This window comes from Coffea arabica, chromosome 1e (assembly GCF_036785885.1).
Source record: "Coffea arabica cultivar ET-39 chromosome 1e, Coffea Arabica ET-39 HiFi, whole genome shotgun sequence".
NCBI lineage: Eukaryota > Viridiplantae > Streptophyta > Magnoliopsida > Gentianales > Rubiaceae > Coffea > Coffea arabica.
The window spans coordinates 16,942,513-16,958,010 of record NC_092311.1 but is presented as its reverse complement, the minus strand read 5'-3'; positions in this window follow the sequence as shown (position 1 = coordinate 16,958,010).

The window sequence follows — 15,498 nt, the reverse complement described above, 5'->3', positions numbered from 1 at the left end:
AGCTAGAACAATCATTCGTTAAAATGCTGCACCACGACTTGCACAGCAACCTATTAGCCCCCACGCACATTTTGTTTTGTTAATCTTCATCCGGATAGTGATGGCATCATCATATTGTTTGAATCTATTCCATGGCCTGGTAACATTTCATAATTAGGAGTCTTGTGGAGTCTTCCTTCTGGAATATATGAGGATTTTGTATCGAGTCAGTGCTAGATTAGTATAACCGAGCATTCTTCTTGATCATGTTTCAGCCGCGCAAAACAGATTTTTTTTGTTTCCTTCTTTTCGAGTTGCTGAAGTTGTCCTGTTAGCTTACTTTTAAAGATTCATTTGTTGTTCCTGGGTTGCATTGGTTCTTTCTTTTGCTTTGGGTATCACATGGTGCAATGGGTGTGTAATGGACATATCTTTCTTTGCAAAAGAAAATTTTTCTCAAACCAGAAAACTAGCAAGCAGAATGTAGTCCTGATGTTTTTTTTCGGTCTATTGGCTTCCTGTTATAACTAAGCAAAGCTACCTGTTTGGTTTTTGGTCGAAATTCATTTGTCTATCTCATGGTAATGGTTAGTTTGTGCAAGTTATCTTATGGAAAAGGAATAACGCTAGTCTTGGTGGTTCGAATAAGAAATGGAGAAAGCTGCTGCAGTTTTAGTTTTTCGAATGATTGCATGTTGTCCCAGAATGTTACATGAAACTTTTCTAAATTGTTCTATCTGTTTGGATGATGGTGATTAGGTAGTTTGCTGCTAGTTAAAAGCTTTCATATTTGGGTTTGAGATCTGAATTAGAAGACACGTTGTACGTTTGGGTCTTGTTTCGGTTGCTGAAGGCTGAATAAGAAAGATTGCAGAAGTGAATTGAAGTTCCTTCGGTGCTTTGCATGTTTTGCATGGGAAAATTTTCCAAATATTGCAATCTAGTCCCTAAAGTTTCTCCTTGTGCTACTACGGCCCATAAGTTTAGAAAAGTTAAACAATTTCGTCCTTTGACATGTTGTTTTCTCTTGGTATGCTTTAATTTGATTTCTTGGACCAGAATATTTCATGGGTGGTGGAGTGAGTTTTCGGAGATTTGAGGATTTATGACAGTTTCATATTTTTGGTACAGATTTGGGAATTTGATTGTTTAAATATAGAGATTTGTTTCTTATTCTTCTTGTGTAATTTTGGCATTTGTTTTTAAGACATTTCATTTTAAGCCATCAACTCTAAAAGTTTATTTTAAACCCTTTTCAAATTTGTTAGTTATCTTAATTAGGTCCCTATTGCTCTAATTTCTTGCGTATAGATGATTTTCATTTTATAAAATACCTTTAAGTGATCACACTTTGTGTTTGATGTTTAATTTCCATTTCTATGCTTAATGGTTGTTTTCTCTGATTTATTTGATAATTTAAGTGGTACCTTGACCTTTTTATTATTTTGGAGGGTAAGTTAGTAATTCCACTACGTTAGGGCGTCGCTTCAAGGGAGGTACACCCTATTCCTCATTTTGCACTTCATTTGACCCTATGTGCTCCTACGTGTTATGTGAATATGCCTGTCTACTTCGCTTTCCTTACCTCCTTGCATGCGTTTACTTACTTTCGCTTTTATTTAAGTTTTTATGGGGTATGTGTACACCTCTTGGCTTGTAATAGATAGGGATCGGAGAGCATTTGGTCCATTTTCCCTTCCCCTTGGTTGCTTTTATTTAAGTTTTTATGGGGTATGTGTACACCTCTTGGCTTGTAATAGATAGGGCTCGGAGAGCATATGGTCCACTTCCCCTTCCCCCTGGTTGCTTGTCTTTGTTGCTACATGTTTAATTGCTTTATTAGGTTCTTGCATCTAGTCAAGCATGCTAAATGCTATGTGTTATGTGTTTACAAGTGTTTGGCATGTCTACTCGCTTTCCATAGCCATGAATGAATGTGATGGATGAATGTACGTTTCCGCTAGTCCAACGCTAGTCGGAATTCTAAGGATGGGCTAGTCCAACGCTAGACCCTTAGGGATTTCCCCTCGTTAGCATATCATTTGCTTGTTCACTACATGTCATGCATTTTTCTTAGTTTTATCATCTGGCATGCTCCTCGAGCCCCTTTTCCCCTCATTTTAGGATTTTTGCACCTCATACTAGTATAGTGTACATTTGCCTGAGAGTCCCCTTAAATATGGGATATAGACGAGTGTGGCTTTTCTAAGCCTTAGCACGCTTATATTCCCTCTATCAAAGGAAAAATCAAGTCACGATTTAGGTCTCCCCGTACCCAATATGCATGAATTCCCTAGGCTCATGCACTCTCAATCCACTCTATCATTACACTTTCACTTTTGTCTCATTTGCACACATGCACCTTTTTATCACCTTCACTTGCACATGAACATTTTTATCTTCACTCGCACACGAGTACTTTCATCTACATTTGCACACCTTCACTTATATCTTATTACTTTTATCATTTTTCTCATTTCACACAAACTCACATTTTCACATGGCATGCATTCCACTCATTTGTACGTCATTTAGATTTATGTGTGACCTCTCCAAAGGATCATTATTGGGCTTCACAATTAATGTGATTGGCACCACTCACCCTTTGAAGAGAAATTTCCCCCATGTCCCCTAGGTCTAGGTTTTTGCATTCACGTAGTCATATCCAACATGCGATACATACCTTGGGTAGAAAAATTAGGAAAAATTGGTTTAAGTCACGCAACTAGCCTTGGCTAGGTCGAAGGGGTGCCTTGGATTTTTATCCTTGCCTTCCCCTCCGTCAAATGTGACCTCCGATCCCTCTTTTGGTTACGTAGACCCAAAAGTTCTTTAAAAGGGTTTATTTACTTTTTTTTCATTCAAAAACAAAAATCATTTTTTGGTGACTTGGTACACCCTAACTCTATACCAAGTGGCGACTCCATTTTTCAAGAAACCCTTTTGAACTTTGTTTGGCCAAATCGTCGCATTCTAAAGTCCCATGGCTTTTTATTTTCACTTTCACACGTTCACATATTCCACACTACTCACACACCAAACATCACACATTCACACTCATCGAAAAGTGGGGCGCGACAGTTGGCGACTCCACTGGGGACTTCCTAAGTGGGTCCGAGCATTTGACTTAGCCATTCGTTTCCTTTTTCTACCCTTTTTATGCATTGCACTTGGATATTAGGGTTGCATTTTTTTTATTTTATTTTAGGCCTTTTTGCCTCGCGCGCGTATCCAACTATTCCCTCACTCACGTACGTGTGATTGGTTGATTGGATGTATGTTTACTTGTTTGTCTCGCGCTTGCATTGCATTTGGGGGGGTGTGTGTCACCTTTAGAGACTCGCGTGGTTCTCACCCCTTCCCTCAAAATAGGGGAGCACTTCATACGTGCACGTTTACTTGCTTTTATCCCATTTTATTTTGTTTTTCGTGGGCGTTTCCCACACCGCCTTGTAGGATTAGGATCGATTGCCTTGGGTAGGCGGCTGGTGTGCTCTGCGCCCATAGCGCTACCTAAGGGATCACTCGAGCCACCGATCAAAGGCCCTGGGAGTGATGACCCTTCGCCTTTAGGTCTGAAGGCTTGGGAGCCGAGACTTATCGAGTCTAGTTGCATTAGTGAGCCCCAGCCTCATGCATCCATATTAGTTTGCCTAGGTTAGAGTCAACTTCACCCTTTTAAGCACATTAGGCACGAGGGAAGGGGTTCCACCCCTTTTACTTGTCTTTATTGTATTTCTTTTCTTAATTGCTCCCAATGTGTTATGTGTACTATCAACTGCACTAACCATTTCATTGTTTCCTTGGTTTGCATTCATGTGCCCTAGCAATAAGAGGCCTCTTTGGCACTCTTTTAGCGACTTACCCACTAGATGATTCACATGTTTAAATTTCAGCTGTTACACCTGATTTTCAATAAGTACATTTCATTTTAGACCTTTTTCCCCCGATGCATTATTTATGTCCTTTAGGCCATATTTGTCACATATTTACATCGCTTTAATAAATGGCATCATGCATAAACCATAGAAAGGGAATGCCATTTAGGGGATCCCGTGTTAGGAATAAACCACCCCATGTCTCGGATATATAATCCAAATGAGACTTGCACGTTTACCTTTCTCGTACCATCCGAAGGGGTAGTGCACAAGGTAAGGTAGGATCCGATCATTTTCATGGAGTGATCTTTGGAATATGAGCATCTAATAATCACTTTTTGGCCATTTTATCAAAGTTGGTAAAAATCCCTTGCGTGAAGGACATTAATTTGAAGAAATTCACAAGTGATTCCTCCTATTGGGACGATAAATAAATTGAGGCCAAAATTTGATTTTTAGAAGGTCATAGACTAATGCACCTCAATAATTTTGAAATAACCAATGGCCGGACAATTCAACCAATCCATTTGACCAATTTACCCTTTTTTAGGGTCACCTGGTCGATTTTTGAATAAATCGTCAATTCATTTGACCAATTTACCCTTTTTAGGGTCATGCGGCCGATTTTTGATTAAATCACTAATTCTCTTTCATTCATTTGGCCAGTTCACCCATTTTTAGGGCAGCCGAGCTGATTTTGAATAAATCAAGTTTCGTTCAATCTGTTTGATCAATTTACCCTTTTTAGGGAAATCTGATTAATTTTGGATAAATTTCATTCAATTCATTTGACCTGTTTCCCTTTTTAGGGTAATTTGGTCGATTTTAAATAAATTGTCAACTTCATTCAATCCATTTGCCCTATTGGGGTTTCATTGTCAAATTCCAAATTGGGAAATCTAGTCAATTTTGAAGAAAACCGTCCATTGCATCCAATCACTTGATCAATTGGGGTTTTGACCCGTAATTCACTGAGAAATTTTATCAACGAATTCCAATCTCTTTGAATAGGAAGTTCGTCAAGGTCAAACCCATGCGTTTTGCAAATCAAAGGTAATCAATCCCTTCGGACGAGGTCCTCATTTTGACAAACGTCTCTTCTTATTCCAATGGGCCAAATTTTTCAAAATTATTTTCACTCCATGAGTTGATCGGATCCATCAGGTATTGTATAGTGCCTATTCTAGCGGATTGCATTTTCATGCTAGGCCTACCCTTGGCATAAAAAGGGTTCCCCCCATAGGACATGCATACCGATTTTGCAGTTTTGCCTACTAACTCGGGGTATTTTTCTTTTGTTTCCCCCTCCCCTGCATTCATAAAAATGTTTCAATAGGATGAAAATATTCTTCTATATCTGATGATAATTTTAATCCAATAAAGTTTGAAGAGTACAAGTGTTATTTGATTCTTGGGCAGATCCTACGATGAAAACATAAATGATCTATCTGGAAGCTCTACGCTAAAGCCTCTGAGAGATGTTGTGATTGTTTTCCAAAGGAAAATTTTCTATATTTGATTTGTTAATACATTTTGTTCCAAAAAGAAAAGGAGACAAAAAGTGTATATGTGGAGCTCTTTACAAGTTTCTCTCTTCTCATTTGTATTGTAATTGAATGAGAAATTTTGTTTCAAACTTTTTCAGTAATAAACTTTTTGGACAATCATTGTTTTGTGCATATTTATGTACATTTCATTCTTTATTCTTATTCATTGGAGATTTCGTGACGAATTTTAAGAAGTAAGACCAAATTGAAAAGCTTGATGATCACAAGGGTCTGCTTTCAAAAATCCTTATGTACACCAGATTGTTGATCCGAGTCATCCAATAAGAGTGCTCAGAAAGAAAGAGAGTGAACGGTCACTCAAAAGGCCCTATGAGATACCTTTCTCCTTCCCTTAACCCCAAAATAAAATCAGTGACATTGATTGATAAATTGCAAATTGGGGCCATCTTTGCTTGAAAATATCCATGGTGTTTAATCGATTCAATCACATCTAAGTGAAAGCAAAATGTGCATTATTCTTGTTTGTTTTGAAAATTTGGAATGATACTTTGAGCATTCGTTTCTTTACCTATACACATTTTATCATTTGCTCTCCCGTTTGAGCCTTTGAAAGAATAATTTCGTTTCAAATAAAGGCCTTAATGATCACTACCCTGCAATGGGAAAATTTTCAAAAAGGGAATGGATTCTCAACGACCATTTCGTTACTTTGGTTGTCATGAGGTGTAAGAATGATGCTTTGGCCGTCGTTTCTACAACCTAAACACCAATTACCACTTGCATCCCTATTTGAGCAAAAAATTGATGGTTCTTTTCGAGTGCACATATGATCGCACCCCACATTGGGGAAGGAGATTGGGGAATTTTGAAAAGAAAAGGGGAAAAGCAAACATGCTAAAATAGGAAGGGAACCGCAAATTGGGGAAATTTGATTCCACTTAGTTTCCAATTTTGAAAAAAAAGAAAAGGAAGAGTTTTGTCCGCGTGGATCGCCTATGTTTCACACATATGGATGAACAAGGGTTTTCCTCAGTCAATTAATTCAGATACACGCAAAAATTTTGCATTAACGAAAATTTCCTTTCAGAGTCATTGTAAGGAACGGAATACAAGTCAGGCCATCTTCTTTTCCAATCGAACGTTCTATCCCTAGTTATCCCCTTTGAGCCTTCAGAATAAAATACTTCATTTGGCAACCCCTGAGGATCGCAAACCCCACACTGGGGCAAGTTGGAGTTGAAAAAAGGAAAAGTTTCAAGAAGTGAAAAGTGAAAAGCAACAAAATCCAAATCAAAAGAAGAAAAGAGAACCTCAGTTCAAAAATAAACTGGGGCAACTTTCAAAGAATGGCAAAAAGCCGAAAAGTCAAAAGAAGAAAGAAAATGAAAGTGAAAAGCCTCAGTTGAGCATAAACTGGGGCAAATTCTGATTTAACCCTAAAATAGGGTTGACGCAACAATGCGATCTCAGATTTTTCAAACCAGTTTTGAAATCCGTTTTCAAGCCTTAACTTTTCTAAAGCACCCCACCTGACCCCATTACAAAACCGAAAGTCCTGACTTCTGTTCTTTGCAATAGCCCTGTCAAGCAAATTTCTGATGCCGGAAGTTTTTGCTGTATTTCTGAATTGATTGGGTGTGAGGTTGACGCTGCTCTTCATGTGAAATCCCGCGAGGGTCTTTTTGGAAAAGAGGCAAAAAGCAAAGCAAGAAAAGTAAATGCAAGAAAATGCAGAAAATTCGACGCTGAAGTCTCCGGTGAGTGATGAGAAAAATGCAAACAAAGGCTGAAGTCTTTTGATTTCAAAATAGGGGCAATTTTGGAAAAATGCGATCTATGGTGCAATATCCTTGAAAGTCTTAAACTATCGTTTTCAAGCCAAATTACAAGCTAATAAAGTCCATCGTTGACTTATTCTTTCATGACAATCCAAAATGAGGATCATGCTCATAAGAAATTCATCAAATCATTTGTGATCATAAGGGCATAACCCGTTTCCACATGTTTAGCTATCACTTCTGTCCATACGTTACAAGCCTAGAAAGCTTGTATGTTGACTAAGTTTTCTTGAAAATAAGGGTAACAAACTCTTTGCTTTCACTAAGATGTGACATTAAATGGATTACATGCAACTGGGGCACAAAATGAGACAGATTCTTATCTCCCATTTCCTTAGCCAGTTCAAAAATAAAGTCATGTGATTGGTCCTGAAAAGATGAGTCAACCAGAAGTGGTGACCCGTTACCCTAAGCACCAATGCTAAAAGTAAGGAAGAAATCTTCTTAAATTTGGTGTTATTTCGAGGAATTCATCATGAAATTTCTGCATGAGTTCAAACTTGACGATTAAAGTTTCTTCACATTGTTGTATATGTGCACTCTTTTCTAAATTTTAGAAAGTGCGGTTTTTCTTTGTTCAAATAAATGGGAAATCATCTAAACCAATTTTTGCAATCAAATGGGGCCAAACTGGGGCAAAATTTTTATTTGCAAAATTTCGCAAAATAAGCCCACACAGGGGCAAATATTTTTGTAGTCCAATTGAGGATTTCGTCCAAGAATCAAAATAATGCATTTTTCAAATCAGTCACGCTCATTTGAGTGCACGTAAGCCCTGTGCAGGTATTCACAGTTGAAGTCGACGAAAAGCATCTGGCGATGTAGAAGGCCGATGCCGAAGAAAGAGAAGAAAGAAGGGAAAAGGGCCCTACACTGGGGCAAATTATTTTTGGAAAAAGATTCTCTCGAAAAATCAGAAAAATTCAAAAGTCAAAAATCGAAAATCAAGTTCAAATTTTTGTTTCTTGGAAAATCAAAATTTAATTTCTTATATCTTGACAGATCAAATCCAATTTAAATTTCTGTCCGGGTCTATCCCGTGGGTCTATCCCAATTTTACATTTTAGTCCGGGTCTATCCCGTGGGTCTATCCCAATTTTACATTTCTGTCCGGGTCTATCCCGTGGGTCTATCCCAATTTTAAATTTCTGTCCGGGTCTATCCCGTGGGTCTATCCCAAATTTACATTTCTGTCCGGGTCTATCCCGTGGGTCTATCCCAATTTTAAATTTCTGTCCGGGTCTATCCCGTGGGTCTATCCCAAATTTAAATTTCTGTCCGGGTCTATCCCGTGGGTCTATCCCAATTTTAAATTTCTGTCCGGGTCTATCCCGTGGGTCTATCCCAAATTTACATTTTTGTCCGGGTCTATCCCGTGGGTCTATCCCAATTTTACATTTTAGTCCGGGTCTATCCCGTGGGTCTATCCCAAATTTAAATTTCTGTCCGGATCTATCCCGTGGGTCTATCCCAATTTTAAATTTCTGTCCGGGTCTATCCCGTGGGTCTATCCCAAATTTACATTTCTGTCCGGGTCTATCCCGTGGGTCTATCCCAATTTTAAATTTCTGTCCGGGTCTATCCCGTGGGTCTATCCCAAATTTACATTCCAGTCCGGGTCTATCCCGTGGGTCTATCCCAATTTTAAATTTCTGTCCGGGTCTATCCCGTGGGTCTATCCCAAATTTACATTTCTGTCCGGGTCTATCCCGTGGGTCTATCCCGTGGGTCTATCCCAATTTTACATTTCTGTCCGGGTCTATCCCGTGGGTCTATCCCAAATTTAAATTTCTGTTCGGGTCTATCCCATTTTTTACATTCATGTTCGGGTCAGTCCCATTTTTTTAGAATTCTTGTTCGTTGGAATCATTTTGCAGCCCAATAACACAGGTAAGTATTTGGTGTCTACTTCTTTGTCCCAAGTTTTTTCAAAACTCAGACAAAGAGGGGCAAACTGTAGACACCAAATTTTGAATAATTTGATGTAGCATCTATTTCATGATTTTCATTTTAGATTGCTTGCATTTTGGTTCGTTATTGTGTGTTTTGCACTATTAGTTGTTATGTTATTTTAGTTTTATTCATTTTCGCCCTTTTAGTTGATTTATTTCATTTGCTATTTATTTTTATTTTAGTTTTTAGTTTTGGCTTTTAAGTTTAAAATTAGTATGGAGTTTTTAGGAAAAGGAAAAGGAAAATATCAAAAATATGTTTTAGTCATTTTTGTTTTTATTCAATGCTTTCTTGAAAGAAAAATGAAAAGAAAAATCATAAAAAAGGAAAAAGGGAAATTTCTTCACAAAAATATGTTTATTTCTTTAAATTCAACCTTTTTGCACTCTAGTTATTTTTATTAAGTTATTTTGAAAAAAAAGAGAGAAAAAAGGAAAAATGAAGAAAATTTGAAAAATGGACATTTTTGTTGTTTTTATTTATTTAGTTTGTTTTTTATTTATTTGTTTTCATTCTTATTATTATTACATGGTTTTTGTCATTTTGTTATTATTATTATTATTATTATTTATATTATGTATTTATTAAGTTGAAAAAAAAAAAAAAAAAAAAGGGATAGCCGCGGCAAGCTGCATTTGTAGCAGCTTGCAAGGAAAGTTTGGGACGGCTCCTTGGGCTGCAAATACAGAAGATGGCTGGGAGTGTTTAGGGTTGTGAGGTTTCTGGTATAAAAAGCAAAGGAGAAAGCCAGCCGCAGGGGGGAGATTCTGGAAAACAAAAGCAAAAGAAAAGAAGGGAGGGGGAGCATTAACGGGCAAAGAGAAAGAGAGTCTAAGGAGAAAAAGGGAGAAAAATCTGAACAAAAGGGGGGATTTTTTGGAGAGCATCGACAGGCCGAAAGAAAAACTGAGCAAGGGTTTTGGGGATGAGAGGGGAGTTCACGGCTAAGAAAATTGGAGAGGTCTGAGTGAGGAGCAAGAGAAGAGCTACAGGAGAAACCCACGAAGAGAGAGAGAGGGCCGGGGGAAGACAGAAAACAGCAAAGGAAAAAGAAAAGAAACCTACGGGCTGAGGGCTTTTGAAAGAAAAAGAGAGGACTGGGCGGCTGAGAGTTTGAGAGCTTCGAGAGAGTTGAGGGCCGCGAGGTTGGAGAGCCAAGGGAGAACTAGAGAGGGGCGGCGCAGCAAGGAGGAGGAGCCCCAACGTCACCATCATCATCTTCGATTCATCAAGAAATACAAGTACTGCGTGAGTTTTCGGGACTTTGCTCATGGAAATCCTTGTTTTCTGTCTACCCTTCTGCCTTTCCTGTATCATGTTCCCCAAGATTCCGTTTCTTTGTTTATGAGTGAAAAACCAAGTCTTGTGAATGTGCGTGGATCGTGTTTTGAATTTATATTGTGGAAAGTTTGTGAATCTAAGAAAAGCCATCAGCTTGCATTTTCTGTCCCAAAATTTAATGGACATGGCCCGCGGTTTTATCTTGGATAATAACTGATATCACAAAGATTTGATTTTTTTTTTTGATTCGAGAATGGTGGAATCTTTGTTGCTGTTTGAAACTTGTTGTTGCCGCATGAAGTTGCTAGATTTTGAAACATCAGAAATTGCATACGCTTCCTCCCAATTTGCATGTTCACACACCTGTTTTGTTTCCTTTGCCTGAGATCTCGCTGTGGTGACCTGATTTTGTCTTTAGTATCTTAAGGTTTTCCCTTCCATTGTATAAAACCATAAGCTCCATGTTAGCTAGAACAATCATTCGTTAAAATGCTGCACCACGACTTGCACAGCAACCTATTAGCCCCCACGCACATTTTGTTTTGTTAATCTTCATCCGGATAGTGATGGCATCATCATATTGTTTGAATCTATTCCATGGCCTGGTAACATTTCATAATTAGGAGTCTTGTGGAGTCTTCCTTCTGGAATATATGAGGATTTTGTATCGAGTCAGTGCTAGATTAGTATAACCGAGCATTCTTCTTGATCATGTTTCAGCCGCGCAAAACAGATTTTTTTTGTTTCCTTCTTTTCGAGTTGCTGAAGTTGTCCTGTTAGCTTACTTTTAAAGATTCATTTGTTGTTCCTGGGTTGCATTGGTTCTTTCTTTTGCTTTGGGTATCACATGGTGCAATGGGTGTGTAATGGACATATCTTTCTTTGCAAAAGAAAATTTTTCTCAAACCAGAAAACTAGCAAGCAGAATGTAGTCCTGATGTTTTTTTTCGGTCTATTGGCTTCCTGTTATAACTAAGCAAAGCTACATGTTTGGTTTTTGGTCGAAATTCATTTGTCTATCTCATGGTAATGGTTAGTTTGTGCAAGTTATCTTATGGAAAAGGAATAACGCTAGTCTTGGTGGTTCGAATAAGAAATGGAGAAAGCTGCTGCAGTTTTAGTTTTTCGAATGATTGCATGTTGTCCCAGAATGTTACATGAAACTTTTCTAAATTGTTCTATCTGTTTGGATGATGGTGATTAGGTAGTTTGCTGCTAGTTAAAAGCTTTCATATTTGGGTTTGAGATCTGAATTAGAAGACACGTTGTACGTTTGGGTCTTGTTTCGGTTGCTGAAGGCTGAATAAGAAAGATTGCAGAAGTGAATTGAAGTTCCTTCGGTGCTTTGCATGTTTTGCATGGGAAAATTTTCCAAATATTGCAATCTAGTCCCTAAAGTTTCTCCTTGTGCTACTACGGCCCATAAGTTTAGAAAAGTTAAACAATTTCGTCCTTTGACATGTTGTTTTCTCTTGGTATGCTTTAATTTGATTTCTTGGACCAGAATATTTCATGGGTGGTGGAGTGAGTTTTCGGAGATTTGAGGATTTATGACAGTTTCATATTTTTGGTACAGATTTGGGAATTTGATTGTTTAAATATAGAGATTTGTTTCTTATTCTTCTTGTGTAATTTTGGCATTTGTTTTTAAGACATTTCATTTTAAGCCATCAACTCTAAAAGTTTATTTTAAACCCTTTTCAAATTTGTTAGTTATCTTAATTAGGTCCCTATTGCTCTAATTTCTTGCGTATAGATGATTTTCATTTTATAAAATACCTTTAAGTGATCACACTTTGTGTTTGATGTTTAATTTCCATTTCTATGCTTAATGGTTGTTTTCTCTGATTTATTTGATAATTTAAGTGGTACCTTGACCTTTTTATTATTTTGGAGGGTAAGTTAGTAATTCCACTACGTTAGGGCGTCGCTTCAAGGGAGGTACACCCTATTCCTCATTTTGCACTTCATTTGACCCTATGTGCTCCTACGTGTTATGTGAATATGCCTGTCTACTTCGCTTTCCTTACCTCCTTGCATGCGTTTACTTACTTTCGCTTTTATTTAAGTTTTTATGGGGTATGTGTACACCTCTTGGCTTGTAATAGATAGGGATCGGAGAGCATTTGGTCCATTTTCCCTTCCCCTTGGTTGCTTTTATTTAAGTTTTTATGGGGTATGTGTACACCTCTTGGCTTGTAATAGATAGGGCTCGGAGAGCATATGGTCCACTTCCCCTTCCCCCTGGTTGCTTGTCTTTGTTGCTACATGTTTAATTGCTTTATTAGGTTCTTGCATCTAGTCAAGCATGCTAAATGCTATGTGTTATGTGTTTACAAGTGTTTGGCATGTCTACTCGCTTTCCATAGCCATGAATGAATGTGATGGATGAATGTACGTTTCCGCTAGTCCAACGCTAGTCGGAATTCTAAGGATGGGCTAGTCCAACGCTAGACCCTTAGGGATTTCCCCTCGTTAGCATATCATTTGCTTGTTCACTACATGTCATGCATTTTTCTTAGTTTTATCATCTGGCATGCTCCTCGAGCCCCTTTTCCCCTCATTTTAGGATTTTTGCACCTCATACTAGTATAGTGTACATTTGCCTGAGAGTCCCCTTAAATATGGGATATAGACGAGTGTGGCTTTTCTAAGCCTTAGCACGCTTATATTCCCTCTATCAAAGGAAAAATCAAGTCACGATTTAGGTCTCCCCGTACCCAATATGCATGAATTCCCTAGGCTCATGCACTCTCAATCCACTCTATCATTACACTTTCACTTTTGTCTCATTTGCACACATGCACCTTTTTATCACCTTCACTTGCACATGAACATTTTTATCTTCACTCGCACACGAGTACTTTCATCTACATTTGCACACCTTCACTTATATCTTATTACTTTTATCATTTTTCTCATTTCACACAAACTCACATTTTCACATGGCATGCATTCCACTCATTTGTACGTCATTTAGATTTATGTGTGACCTCTCCAAAGGATCATTATTGGGCTTCACAATTAATGTGATTGGCACCACTCACCCTTTGAAGAGAAATTTCCCCCATGTCCCCTAGGTCTAGGTTTTTGCATTCACGTAGTCATATCCAACATGCGATACATACCTTGGGTAGAAAAATTAGGAAAAATTGGTTTAAGTCACGCAACTAGCCTTGGCTAGGTCGAAGGGGTGCCTTGGATTTTTATCCTTGCCTTCCCCTCCGTCAAATGTGACCTCCGATCCCTCTTTTGGTTACGTAGACCCAAAAGTTCTTTAAAAGGGTTTATTTACTTTTTTTTCATTCAAAAACAAAAATCATTTTTTGGTGACTTGGTACACCCTAACTCTATACCAAGTGGCGACTCCATTTTTCAAGAAACCCTTTTGAACTTTGTTTGGCCAAATCGTCGCATTCTAAAGTCCCATGGCTTTTTATTTTCACTTTCACACGTTCACATATTCCACACTACTCACACACCAAACATCACACATTCACACTCATCGAAAAGTGGGGCGCGACAATGTCATGAAACAAAGTAGTCATAGTTCTTTGATAAGTAGCTCCGGCATTCTTTAAACCAAACGGCATTACTCGATAACAAAAGGTGCCCCAAGGGGTAATAAAAGCAGTCTTTTCTCTATCCTCCTCAGCCATTAAGATCTGATGGTACCCAACAAAACAATCACAGAAAGATTCAATTTCGTGTCTGGCAGTGTTGTCTAGAATGATATGGATATTGGGCAAAGGAAAGTCATCTTTAGGGCTGGCCTTATTAAGGTCTCTATAATCGACACAGACTCGCACTTCTCCATTTTTCTTTGGAACAGGGACTGGATTCGATAGCCAAACAGGGTAATGGGATACAATGATAATATTAGTCTTAAGCTGCTTTTCAATTTGCTCCTTTATTTTGAGGCTCATATCTGGTTTGAATTTACGGGGTTTTTACTTCACTGGTGGAAAAGCTGGGTTTGTGGGTAACCTGTGCACCACTACATCAGTCGAAATTCCAGTCATATCGTCATAAGACCATGCAAACACATCTTGAAACATAGACAAAAATTCGATCATCTCCTCTTTCTGCTTTTTATTCAAATGAATGCTGATTTGTATCTCCTTAACCTCAGTCTCGGTACCAATGTTAACGACTTCTGTTTCTTCCAGGTTTGGTTTAGATTTCTCCTCATATTGTTCAAGATCTTTTGAAAAAGGGTCAAATACTTCCTCACTATCACTCTCGCTTTGAAATTCGGATTCCGTAACTTCCAAGTCGTGAGTGATATAGAGATTGTCATCATTAGATTCCAGAACAGTGATATCCAAAGGGTCAAATAATCTTATTTTTGGCCATCTGAAAGAATTAAGAAGTTCGAGATAATAAGCAAATAGACACATAAATGAACGGCATGATAAAACAAACTATGCATTTTCATAAAACTTCAAATCAAAACGGAAACAAGCTAAAACATAAGTGCAAAGATGCTTTCATTGAACTATTTACATATGCAAGAAAAAGTTTTCATGAACTTTAGTAAACGACAACCCCCTATAGATTTACCGAAACTCCTTTCGCACGGGGAAGTACTCGGCGGTCCAGTTGTGTATAGCCCCTCGGGGAATGTCTGGGAATTTGGCATCATCTGACGGGCCATTTTCGGATATTGCTCCCACAAACAAATGAGTCAGGCTTGTCTCTACTTCGTCAATTGGACTAAACTCAGATGTAATGACTTCAGCCGGCCTTGGGAAGGTATAGTGTAATGGCGGAATGTCTAAAGCACATAACTTGCCTTCTTTCTCTGCCCTTTTGCGTGCTTTCATCTCTTGTATATCTCTGGCAGTCGGACGGAATCCCAAACCAAACAGGTCCTTCTTCTCGATGAGTTCTACGGGCATCAGAATGCCTTGTAGATTGCGTCCCAATCCCTTGTCAAATTCATATCCTCCGCGAATCATCTCCTTGGCCATCATAACACTGGCTGCTGGCAAAACCATTTTATCTTTTGAATCTTCACTTGTTATCCAACTCACGGAGACAATATCAGCTGTACGGTAA